Below are 12852 nucleotides of genomic sequence, written 5' to 3' on the forward strand. Positions count from 1 at the left end.
CTAAAGTACTCAGAGTCCGCCATCTCGTGCGTGTGCTGTAATGACGCAAAATACACCATTCCATTTTGCCCCCAGAGATCCCCTATATGGGAGATCCCTATGAGATCCCACTTATCAAACCCTTTAGTCCGCCCCAGTGTGCCCAGCCGCTCCGAATCCCAGAGTGGTGTTGCAAGTGTGAGTCTGTTGGCCCACCCCAGGTTACGGTTGACCACATGCCAAAGTTGTACTGAGTGTCTGGTGGGTCCTGTGAGGGATAACCTGTTCAGTTTAGAGTAGAGCGCCCTCGTAAAGTCTCCACCCGGGAGGAGCCACCTGTCCATACTATAGGCTGGGTCGTCACCATTGCCGTACACACACTGGTTTATGGCGGATAGGTGCGCTGCCCAGTAGTACTTTCTGATATCGGGAAGGGCAATACCTCCGTCGTACCAACCTAGAGTTAGTTTTTGAAGAGCTATTCGGGGTTTCCCGTCCCATAGTAGGTTTCTTTGTGTAGTTTCGATGTCCATGAAGTACTTGCATGGGACGGGTCCGGGTAGTTCTGGAGAGCATAGAGGAAACGGGGCAGCGCCATCATTTTAAAAAGCGCCGCTCGTCCCAGGAGGGACAGGGGGGAGTGTTTTCCAAGTGTTAGTGTCACGCCTGAATCTCAGCAAGGGCGGGAGGAAGTTCCGCTCGTAGCGGGCTTCGGCGTCGATGGTGATAAATACGCCAAGGTTTTTAAATCCTTCCGTGGCCACCTGAATAGGACAGTCAGTTGGCAGAGACGGGGGACTCCCATGTAGGACATATATCAACAATTTGCTCCAGTTAATTTTATATCCGGAGTTCCTCCCAAAACTAGTGAAGATGTCCAATACCACTCTTAATGACTTCTGGGGGGAGGCCAGGTAGAGAAGGATGTCGTCTGCATACAAGGAGATCCGGTCCTCCCAACCTTGAGCCCATTTAAGTCCATGAATCCCCTCGTATCCAGGCCGCCGGTGGCTCCAGAGAGAGCGCAAAGAGCAGCGGTGATAGCGGACATCCTTGCCTTGTCCCCCTTCCAAGTGTAAATACGCCCGAGATTTTGTTGTTGACTACTACTTGTGCTAAGGGTTCCTCATAGAGTAGCTGTACCCATCCGACAAAATTAGGACCAAAACCCATCCTTTTTAATACTGCCATGAGGTATGCCCATTCCAATGTGTCGAACGCCATGGTGGCGTCCAAGGAGACCACCATCGCATCTTCTTGTATAGTGGAGCAGCGCCCCAGTACTCCATGGAGATGCCTCATGTTAAGGGCAGTATTACGGTGCGGCATAAAGCCCGATTGATCTGGGTGTGCCAGCGTAGCTATTATTGGCCGGAGTCTATTTGCCAAAAGCTTAGCAAGTATTTTGGGTTCTGCGTTTAGCAGGGAGATCGGTCTATAGGAAGTACAATTGTCTTTGGGTTTCCCTTCTTTAGGTATGGCCACCAGTGTGGCAATACGTTCATCTCTTGGCAACAGCCCCCGTTTCCTACTGTCCTCATACATACTTTTAAGGTAGGGCGCCATTCTGTCCGGTTTGAGCTTGTATAGTTCAATAGGTAGGCCGTTAGGGCCTGGTGCCTTGCCTGAGCGGAGGTCCCGTATTGCCTTGGCCACTTCGTCATTTGTAAGCGTACTATCTAATGTCTCTCGGTCCAAGTCAGAGAGGGTCAGCAGTTGGATGTCCACCAGTAAATCAGAGGAATTTTCCTCTGAGAGTTCCGAGCCCCTCTGGTACACACTCTCGAAGTGCGTTGCGAATTCTCTGACGATATCGTGGGGCTCGGTGAGAACCGTACCCGAGCAAGTTCTTAGCTCTGGCATCACTCTCCGTGCCCTCTCTTTTTTATTTAACCAGGCCATCATTTTGCCCGCTTTGTCGCCTTGGTCGTATAGCCGTCCATCTCCGTCTCTCGCGAGGGTTTTTGCGGCGTTAGTGGCAAGGGCCTTGTATTCAGCCGCTTTTATTTGCAGTTGGTGGATAGCCAAAAGTTGTTTTCTATGTGGCAAAGAATATTGTTGCTAACTACACTACAGATATACATTTCAAAAATAGTATCATATTCCAATGTTGTCTGTAAAGGCTGCATCAAATTCTACAAGAATGGAAGCATGTAATGTGGGATCATGTAAATGTCTGTAAAATCAAAGATCTGTACAATATACAGCTAGGGTACAATACTAATCAGTAAAGTGACAAATACATCTACCATGAGGCCTTTTCTCTTCACCACCACCCCGCATGCTACACTCCTCTTCTCACCTGGTAGCCATTTTGCTTCTGAACTAACACCACTCAAGAAGCCCAACTCTTCTCAGCCTCTGCTAACGGTACATCACCTTCACAACATGTACAATGAGGCCTGCTCTCTTCACCACCACCACCCAGTATGCTACACTCCTCACCCCCCTTTCACCTACCAGCCATCTTGCTACTAAACTAACACCACTCAAGTAGCTGAACTCTTCTCATCCACTGACAAAGTCACATCCAAATGACTACATCTAACATAAAGCCTTGTCTCTTCACCACCTCCCAGCATGCTACATTCCTCACCACCCTTCTCACCTGGCAGCCATCTTGCTACTCAAATATCCAACATGAAATCTGTTACATTAAGAAATTTACAGAAATGCACTATGAGGTTGGCATCTTAGGTTGTTGGTGTCACGCACACAAGCCCTGAGCTATGCTGGCCTGATCTTTAGAATAACCCAACTATACACTAAGAAATGTGTGCCAACCAAAACACTCAGGTCTACAATCCCAACTGAGCCCATGCTCACAAGTACAAAATGTTACTTGAGAACAAAGTGATTAATCAAAGGTCATTGTTTATAACCTAGCAAACAATATGCCTTATTCCACATACAGATACACATTGAAATCATACCTTGTCAGTGTAGGTAACTGTTGAAGACTCACTGAAGAAACAGCAAATTCCAGAGAAGGAGGATTTCAACTTTGAGAAAATTATATGAAATAATTGCAGATTTCCATTTTCAACGTCAAAGAGGATTCTTCAGCTCAGCAATGGACTAGACACAAATGTCCTAGATGTACACACATAAATGCTGTCATTAACTTTCAACTCCGTTTAAATCCGACTGCTGTCGAGTGGACGGAGGAAAGTCAGCAGAGTCCCTCAGTAACCAACAAGCTCCTGAAGCATTGGACGTCAACGCCCGGCCTAGCACAACTGGGCAGATCTCAACAGTTGGCCACCATGGGAACACACAGCCTACCACAGTGGGTTCAACACAGACAACATCTGTCCCCACGACCACTGCGCCTAGAACAGGGAGTACCATCTCCTGCCCCCCAGTCCTGGCTTCTCATATTGCCACCACCACCCCAGTCAGTCAGGAGCCAGGACCCTTTGGGAACATGCAGTCTGTGTCTAGGGCAGAGGGGCTAGATGTCAGAAGAGGGCCAATGTAGATCCCCAGTGTGAGCCAACTGGTGAGATGGGCTCCCAGGCTGCCATAACACAGGTCCTGGCTCTGATCCACGACTCTAAAGGTGTGTGGGCCAGGTTGTCAGCGAAGTTAGTAAAAATGTAGGAGTTCCACGAGTCTACATACCAGGAGATTGCTGCCATCCGGGGACATATGGCCGGCTCCAACTAGGTTGCGGGCCCAGGAACACAGGTGGCAGGGGTCCGCACCGAGGTGGCCAGTCCATGTTCCGGGGTGTCCTCCATGGTAGGAGTGCTGGGTGATATAAACAGCACCCTCTGCAGGGCTCCCCCCCCCCCCCAACAGCTTCCCCTCCCTGTTTGCTAAGCTCATCACTACCATCAACCTCTGCAGCTGTCACAGGAAGGGAGGGCCTGACAGCGGATGTTACACCCACATGCACCCCAGGCTCCTGAACCCCCCCCACCTCACCCAGAAAGAGGGGATGTCCTTGTAAGACTTCAGGTGGGAAGGATGGCAAGACCAGAATCCCCAGCAGAGAACCACCTCGCCACTGATGTCTATGCTGTGTGGGCCACACTATGTTGTTGACTCAACCTCCCTATATTTTCCCACTCTTATGCGAGGAGTCATTTGGACCTTGGTACCCAGAAACTAGGGACTGTACTTCGTTTTCATCCACCAGGATTGTATCCTTCACTTCATTTGGTTGTTTTCATCCATACTCCTATCACTGGTATTTTCACAATCGTTTATTATATTTGGTACTTGTGTTTCATTTAAATAAGTTGTAATATACCCCACTAATCATCGTATTTTTTTAACATCGTTTCATGTGATACATTTACCACGGTAAAATAACATTGTATGTTTGCAAAGATACATGTACTTACTCTATTGTAAATGTAGTTGTGTCTGCATAGCAACAGTGCTATCCCCTCTGTACAGCAGTAGGTCACATGAGGATATACACACATTGTTTCATCATCCACATCATTGAATCTGTTCATACAGAGACTGTTCAAATGTGTGTCAGGTCAGCTCTACATCTTTAGCAGGACTTGCTGCGAAAGCGAAAATCTGTACTAGGGGGCTAATTACGATGTTGGTAGGAGTTTTCTCCTCCAGACACCGACTCGGAATCGGGACTGACCAACTATCGATTACGATGCGACTGAACACTGTTCAGTCGGATTCCCATTGACTCCTATAGGAGCCCGTGTTCCGCCCAACAACACAGGCTCCTACGGAGAAATGGGAGGTGTGCGGAAAACTCTGCACCCTGTCGCATGCACTCCATAGTGCCTGCCACACAGTGCAGGGTTTTACAGGGGGTTCCTTAGGTACCCCCTCAGCCCCCAACTGGAGGCCGGAGGATAAAGAGGGCGCTGCTAGGGGCCCCAAAAGTCACTTTCCGACAACTTTTTTTTTTAACAACTTTTTATTGACATTCTCAAAAAATAGGAAAAATCATAGGCATTGAATATAATGTGAATCAGTCCGGTGACATATATACAGTCATTTGACATATGATATAATATTACAGTGACATGATTATAACATTGAACACCACACTGCGCTAGTGCCCCGCCATGGATACTCATATTGTGTAGCATCTTACGTTCCATTCCCTTGGTCCCATCAGTCGCTTACCTCTGATTCTGAATTCTCCTTCGGGGGCTCGCATACATTTCCTCGATAGGTATTCCACCCTCCCCATATCGGAGTCCATTTTTTGGGGCATCCTCTATGTATATATACACTGTCTTTTCAACAATCATTGCGTTATCCAGATCCTTACACCATTGGGGGAAGGGTAGGAGTTTGTCGGTATCCCCATTGTTGTGCTATATTTCGCTTCGCCAGCATCATGCCCAATCTTCCGACAGCCTTTTCGTGTCGGACAGGTCGACTCGGAAAGGCTGTGGAAACTTACATTGTAATCGCTCGGTCAGAAACGCAGTCCCTAGAGCTGTATGATGTGGTTCGGACCGACACAAATTCTACGAGAGCCGTTCAGAACAGATTCTGAAAGACCATGCAGTGTACAATCCGATGGCAAACATTGTAATCGGTCGGAAGGGTTCCAACATGGTCTAGGAGATTCCTACTGTCAGGAGGAGGCTTTCCGCCAGACATCGTAATCGGCCCCTTATTATCAGATTACAAAATAGTCACAAACTCAGTTCACATCAAGAAGAAGTAATTAATCCAAAAACATTTTAGTGAACTGCTTCCTCCGAGGAGCAGACCAAAGAACTTTTGGGGATTGTATGCGGACTATCTCAGGAGTGGGGAAGTGGGTGCAGGTCCTAGTGCGGGGGAGGAGGAGGCGCCTGCTCCAGACTCGGAGGCAGGCTAAGAGTGCTCTGCGACAGCTAGCGCAGTTCTAACTTATGGCACGCAGAGGGGTTCAAGCATACCATGTTGCGCAACGAGAACTGGAGGGTATGGTGGGGTATGCGACACGGTTGGTATGTGCACGCAGCGGTTCGGGGAAACAGAGCCATTGGACGATAGGACCAGAGTGGGTATTGAGTGTGAGGGGGAGCCTCCGGGAGCAACTGACAGGGCCTTTCAAGAGTTGTGGGAGGGGGGGGGGGAGGTGGGTGTTGATGTTAAGTTTGGTGATTTTTAAAGAAGAAAACTTTGTGCTCCCACATAGGGACTGGACTATAAGAATATGCATGGTGGGCGGCAGTCATGTTTAGAGATATTGCACTCTGGTATATATGACAGCGATACCCGACCTCCGGGATGGGGGAAATGCTGAGATATGCAATGAACATTGGATGCAAAGCAGCCGGCCCTAAGGGTTGTAGGCGAGTAGATGTGTACGCCACCCTGAATATTCACTCTAAAATAAATAAATAAGAAAATAAAAAAAATATGTATCCAAAAACATATAACATTGCCTAAAAGCTCATTTAATCATTTAATCAAAATAACAGATAGAAAATAAGTACACAGACACATGTCTGCCCCACAGTCCTTGATACCAGGAACTAAACAATCATGCGTTACCAACATCTGGTGGTATAACACATGTACATGTCAGTCATGTGTGACAAGCACTCTTAAAACAGTATGAAAAGACACCGAAACAGTTACATACAGGTCATAAGCAATGAGGAATGGGGCCATGTGAAGGCAGTTTGACATTAACTGGCCTTAACCAAAACATTTGTTGTGACACATGATGGCACACATATTGCTTGGGAACAACGCAAAATGAGAAAAAATTCCAAGAAAAACAAGGTACTTACCAACCCATCGTAGTATAAGCTGTCCTTCCTAAGATGTGTCACACCCAACATCTATGACACATAGTCCCAGGAACAATCCATGTTCACTCCGTTCCTCAGAAACAGCAACCCATACCAACTGAAATCACAATTCAATTATAAAGACATGAAGACGACATGGTGCACGACCTACACGTGAACAACACAGTGATTAGTGCTGCATAATATAAATACACATAACCCAAGTAGGCTTTTTCTGAGGCTCTAGATTTTTAAACCATGACACTACACATTGGCACAATAATCACCTTATAAACATCTTACTATAGCACTTTCCCTTGTCTCAACATGATCTGATTCACTCAAATCATTTCCTTGGTCTGTACTACACCCTTGCAGTGCCTACTGCAACTGTGAACAACACATCTCAAAGATACACTTACCTTCAAGAGAAGTAGTTGCGGATGAGTTTCTGACGCACTTCTGCTCTACAATCCTCACCACTATCGTCATCATCACTAGGCATTTACCAGCATCCTGCAGCTGGGTTCCCTGCTCTCCATCCTCTGGGATATATGGTATCTCCCGTCTCATGGGAATGCTGTGGATGATGCAGCAGGCCACAATGATCTGGCATACCATCCCAGGTGAATATTGGAGGGCTCCACCAGTCTTGTCCAGGCAGCGGAACCTGGCTTTCAGGACGACAAAAGTCCGCCCAACTTGCAGCCTTGTCCTTCCTTGTGCATCATTGAAGCTTTGTTCAGCAGGTGCTGTAAGATTTCGGAGCAGCATCAACAACCATGGTCGGTTGGGATATCCGGAGTCTCCTAAATGAGAGATGTGTAGGATGAAAATATTAATTTGCACACTCATATCAATTTGCACGATATCTACGCATAATTAATCAACCACACATCACACTTACCCACAAGCCATGGCCTCTTTGGTTGGAATTGTGACATCAGCTGTGGTATCTTACTGTTCTGCAGGATGAAGCTATCATGAGCAGATCCTGGAAACTGGGCACAGACGTTGGAGATGTACAGATCTGCCAGACAACTTGCACGATAATGGAGTGGTAGTGTTTGCTGTTCCTATAAACTTGCTCACGGTCGTGTGTTGCCACTAAGGGAATGTGTGTACAATCAATTAATCCAATTACATGTGGGATGTGACTTAGGCCATAGAAAGCGGTCTTCACTGCGCCCAAATCATCAAGGCCAGGGAACTGCATGTACCGTCTCAGGTCTTTAAACGATGCAACAAGCACCTCTGACAGGACAAGACTAAACACGGCTTGTGACATCTCACCTGAAGTGGCAACAGAAAAGAGCCAGTGCCCAAAAGGTGCAAAACAGACAAAACCTTTAGGAGAGGGGTGATACTGTGGGGATTGTTAATCTCTGGTCGGAGATCCCGCTCCCACTACTAGTCAAAACCAGAATGGTCAGTCGATCCAATCAGTATTTCTGGATGATGTGCCTCTCTTGCATGGTCTGGAGGTCGCAGAATGGACAGAACACTGGAGGCAGGATGACTGCCTCCCCCCTTCCCAGGGTACCTAAGTGAGAGACTCTGGTCCTCAGACCATCCACCGCTATGACTACAGTACCTTCCACACCCTCACAGGGGTGTGGAATTTAATAAAATATCTACTTGTCCATGTGACAGCTTGTTTCATAAATCTACTTGTCCTGTAACAAAATCCACTTGCCCCTTTGGTGCCATGTAGTGCAGTGACAAATTATGGCAGCAATCTCATTATACAAGAGTTCTGATATAGCTTCTCTGATTATGGCAGGGTTCATACTATAGTAGTGTTTTAATACTTGCAATCCCCTTATGTTGCCACGTTTTCGCAGTTCTACATAACGAGGCTGAAGGTAGTGGCAAGCAATAGTTCAAGGGTTAGAATGCCCGTTTGAGTCTGTGCAAACCTACTAACTTGCATGTTTTAAGGGTTTTCAACAACTTCTCTAATCTTTTCCCATACTGAGAAATTTTGGAAATTTACTCCAACAATGACAGATGTAAACCTTCTTCTAGAGTTGGGAAAAAACTGGTTGGAGGGAAAGTGAACTTGCAAACACTTAGATTTTCACACAAGCAAATCTACACATGCATATTTGCTCATGCTAAAATGCAGTTCACAAATATTTTGTAGGAGTACTATTTCTTATCCTACTTCTATAAAGACTTGGAAATTCACAAAAGCTGTATAGCTGTACTTAACGCAAGGAGATATACCATGGGTGCAAAGACATATACCATGGGTGCATTTTTGGGACTTTCTTTAATAATTGAGCCCCTAATTTGTTCGGGCGTTGACCATGACCTTTTGCGTTTATTAAAATTCTGTCTCTCTCTCTCTGTATCGGCTGGCTTCACTGTGAGTGCAACATTCTGCTCTTTCACAAGGAGCATATATGCACACAAAATAGTTTTGTTTAGTGCCAGTAACTACTGTGGCAGTGTGTGCGTTTTGGGACTAAAAAACAATTTTTGCCTTTGCCAATATTTGTTATAATGGTGAGGGCCTAGCACCTCCCACATCAATAAGTTTTTTTAAAAGACCATGCCAAACAAGTCACACATTGACAAAACTAAAAAGCTGACCACCAATTTCAAGCCTACTGGCTTTGCCATTGCTTGTTTATTTGTGTTTCCCATAATCTTATTGAAACTGGTTACACTGATTTTCCATCGTGAATATTTTTGGGAAATGCTAGCATGCATCAACACATGTTACTAAATGATGCTCCAAAGAAATGGTACCTGAAATTTTACGGTAGTTTAGCAAAATGTTTTTTTCCTTGCTTTCATTTTTTTTACGAACATTTTATTTTGACTGCAAAGAATCGTCAATCTTGCGTTCAAGCTTCTGCAAATATTAGCATCAAATCAGAGAGCATTATACATAGCCTTGTATTGCTAAACTTTGAAAAAGTGTGTACACATTTTTATACTGGAACCATTGTCAGTAGTGCAGTCGTGGGCTTACAACATTTACTTAGAGGGCTCACCCTAATAATAAAGACTTTCGATTAATGAACCATATATACAAGTTTGAACAGCATTAACATACTGAAAAACATATTACCTTAACTGCAGACAGTGCACTTCCCTGATCCATAATGTGGTACTGCAAACTGGCAGCCAAACGGTTTGTGATGCAGGGGGTGGGGCCTGCATAGGACAAGATACACATGAAAACTTGTTGCCCTTCACCTCAAACAATATGTCCTGGGCGTGCTATATGAATTCCACATCCCTACCTCAACACTGGATGTTCCATCGCCTGCCACATCATGCAACCAGACCCGATGGCCTCAGATGCATCCTACTCAACACCCACACACTCGAAATACATGCCGTAGAGATCTGGGACCTTCTTAACTTAATCTACCACCACGTCGCCTTCTTTAAAGAAACCTTGATGAACCACACATCACAACCGCTATCCTCGACAGCACAAAATAATCCACAAGGACTGTGTTCAACCGACCGGTAGGAGCCATCACCGATATACACGAAAACACCCTCTGCTTCACAACCAGCTCCGACAACCACTCAACCGACATGGAGCACCTCCACTTCCAGTTCCAGACCACCCTGAACACCACCCACCATAGCCGACTTCAGTGCTCACCACGCTCTCACCTCAACGGACTACATTCTCATCAGCGACCTCAATTTCCACCTGGACAACCTCGAGGAGCACAAACACCTCAACCCTACTGGAGTACCTTGATACCATTGGACTCAAACAACTGGTTACAACGCCAACCCACTCAGCAGGACATACGCTCAACCCCATCTTTTCCACAAGCAACATCATCTCCATCAGCCACACCTCCGCACTACACTGGACCGTTCACGAATGCATCCACTTCTCCTTTGCCAAACCCACCATACGCCACCACGATCCTCGCAGAAGCTGGAGCAATGTCTCCAATGACCAGCTCACCTCCTCCCTCAGCAAAACCCCACCACCGACATCCACAGACTCCAACACCTCCACATGCAACCTTCACAGCTGGATCTCTGACTATGCCAATATACTGGCTCCCCTCAGGCATGCAGCCCTCCAAGAAAGCCAGCTGGTTCTCCCCTGTTGTCCAACAGTCCAGGCACACCTGCAGACGCCTCGAGAAAAGATGGAGGAGCAGCAAGATCGTGGCAGACCACACAGCTCCAAAACCGCTGTTACTGCACACCACCATCTCATCAGAACAACAAAGAAAGCAGCTATCCAGGAACGTATCAACTCCAAAGCACAGAAAAGCAAAGAACTCTTTGCTATGGTTAAAGAATTCACCAATCCCAGCACAGAGACAGCAGACATCCTCACCTCTCAAGACCTCTGCGACAACTTCACCACCTTCTTCCACCGCAAGGTGAAGATATACGACAACTTTACAACCCAAGACTCAGCCACAACCACCGCACCCAATGGCTCCAGACCCCAGCAGACATTGCCGAACTGGACCAGCCTCACCCCTGATGGAACCCTCAGGATCATGAACAGCCTCCACTCAAGAGCCCTCTCGGATCCCTGCCCTCACCACAACTTCAACAAAGCCGGCACCTCCATTGCACCTGAACTCTGCAGCACCATCAACTGCTCTATCGAGTCCGCCACCTTCCCGGAAGACTGGAATCACACAGAGATCAATCCACTGCTGAAGAAAACCTATGCCAACCTGACGGACCTTAAGAACTACAGACCCATCTCTCTGCTCCCCTTCCCTGCCAAAGTCATTAAGAAAGCTATGAACGCCCAACAATCGGGCTTCAGAAGCAACCACAACACCGAGACTGCTCTCCTTGCCGCTACAGACGACATCCGCACTTGCCTTGACCGAGGCAGAACTGCTGCCCTCATCCTCCTGGACCTCTCAACCGCCTTCAACACCGTCTACCACCAAACCCTCTGCACAAGACTTCATAATGCCGGAATACATGACAAAAGCCCTAGAATGGATCTGATCCTTCCTTACTGGCTGAACATAGAGTCGGACTTGCACTTTTCAACTCAGAACCCACAGAGATCAGCTGCGGGGAGTGCCTCAGGGCTCCTCCCTGAGCCCTACCCTCTTTAACATCTACATGGCCCGCTTGCAGCCATCATCAGAAGCCACGGACTGAACATTGTCTCCTACACTGATGACACCCAGATGATGCTCTCCCTCACAGACGAGCCCACAGCCGCCAAAAGGAACTTCCACAACAGAATTAAGGCAGTCGCCACTTGGATGAAGGACAGCTGCCTCAAGCTCAACTCAGACTAAACCCAAGTCCTCATTCTAGGCTCCAACCCCTCCGCCTGGGACGACTCCAGGTGGCTCACAGTACTCAGAACCCCTCCTCCACCTACACCCAAGGACCACGCATGAAACCGCGCCATCATCCTGGACTCCTTGCCCTCAGGGAACTGCCAAATCAACACTGGTTCATCCTCCTGCTTCCACACACTCCGCCTGCTTCATAAGATCTTCAAGTGGATACCCACTAAGTCCAAGAAAATGTTCACTCATGAGCTCGTCAGCAGCAGACTCGACTACAGCAGTGTACTCTACGCTGGCACCACTTAGAAACTCCAAAAGAAACTGCAGAACTTCCCAAATGCCTCCGCCAGGCTCATCCATAACATCCCACGCCGCAGCCACATAACCAGCCACCGGAGAGACCTTCACTAGTTACCTATCCACAAAAGAAGTACCTTCAGGCTTCTAACCCACGCCTACAAAGCCCTCCAAAATGCCGGACCTGCATACCTCAACCACCACCTCACCTCTCCGCTCCGCCCCACTGGCCCTGACCACAATCCCACGGATCCTCAAGACCACGGCTCGAGGAAGATCCTTCCCCTACCTTGCTGCGAAGACCTCAGGCAATCAACATCGCTGCTACAATTTGGGAAGAACCTCAAGACCTTTCTCTTCAACTGAACTGATTCTCCCCCCACCCCCCCACACACTCAGCACCTTGAGACCCTCACAGGTGAGTAGTCTCGCTTTATAAGAAACCTGGATTGATTTTGGTTTACTATTCAGTTTCCTTACAGTACTTCTACTGAGGAAGGGTATAATTAAGTATACACTTTTCATATTTATCTATTTTATGGCTGGTTGATCAGGACTAAGAATACGAATGGTAATGTATT

At 47.2% G+C, this 12852-nt stretch overlaps 1 protein-coding gene across 6 annotated transcripts in view; it reads right to left on the reverse strand.

The window, feature by feature from the left end:
- The window catches only part of TXNL4B (thioredoxin like 4B), an 88095-nt gene that overhangs the window by 73841 nt on the left and 1402 nt on the right, over positions 1-12852 (reverse strand). For 3 of the 6 annotated variants that reach the window (XM_085622395.1, XM_085622393.1, XM_085622394.1), the window contains exon 2: positions 9787-9872. The exons of 2 other annotated variants lie outside the window; for them this stretch is intronic. The gene's annotated coding sequence lies outside the window, so the exon portion shown is untranslated. Of the gene's footprint in view, positions 1-6704; positions 6823-7126; positions 7514-9786; positions 9873-12852 lie in introns of those variants that run through there. One more of the 6 variants, XM_085622397.1, reaches the window with a different exon arrangement.

Source organism: Triturus cristatus, chromosome 8 (assembly GCF_964204655.1).
Source record: "Triturus cristatus chromosome 8, aTriCri1.1, whole genome shotgun sequence".
Taxonomy (NCBI): domain Eukaryota; kingdom Metazoa; phylum Chordata; class Amphibia; order Caudata; family Salamandridae; genus Triturus; species Triturus cristatus.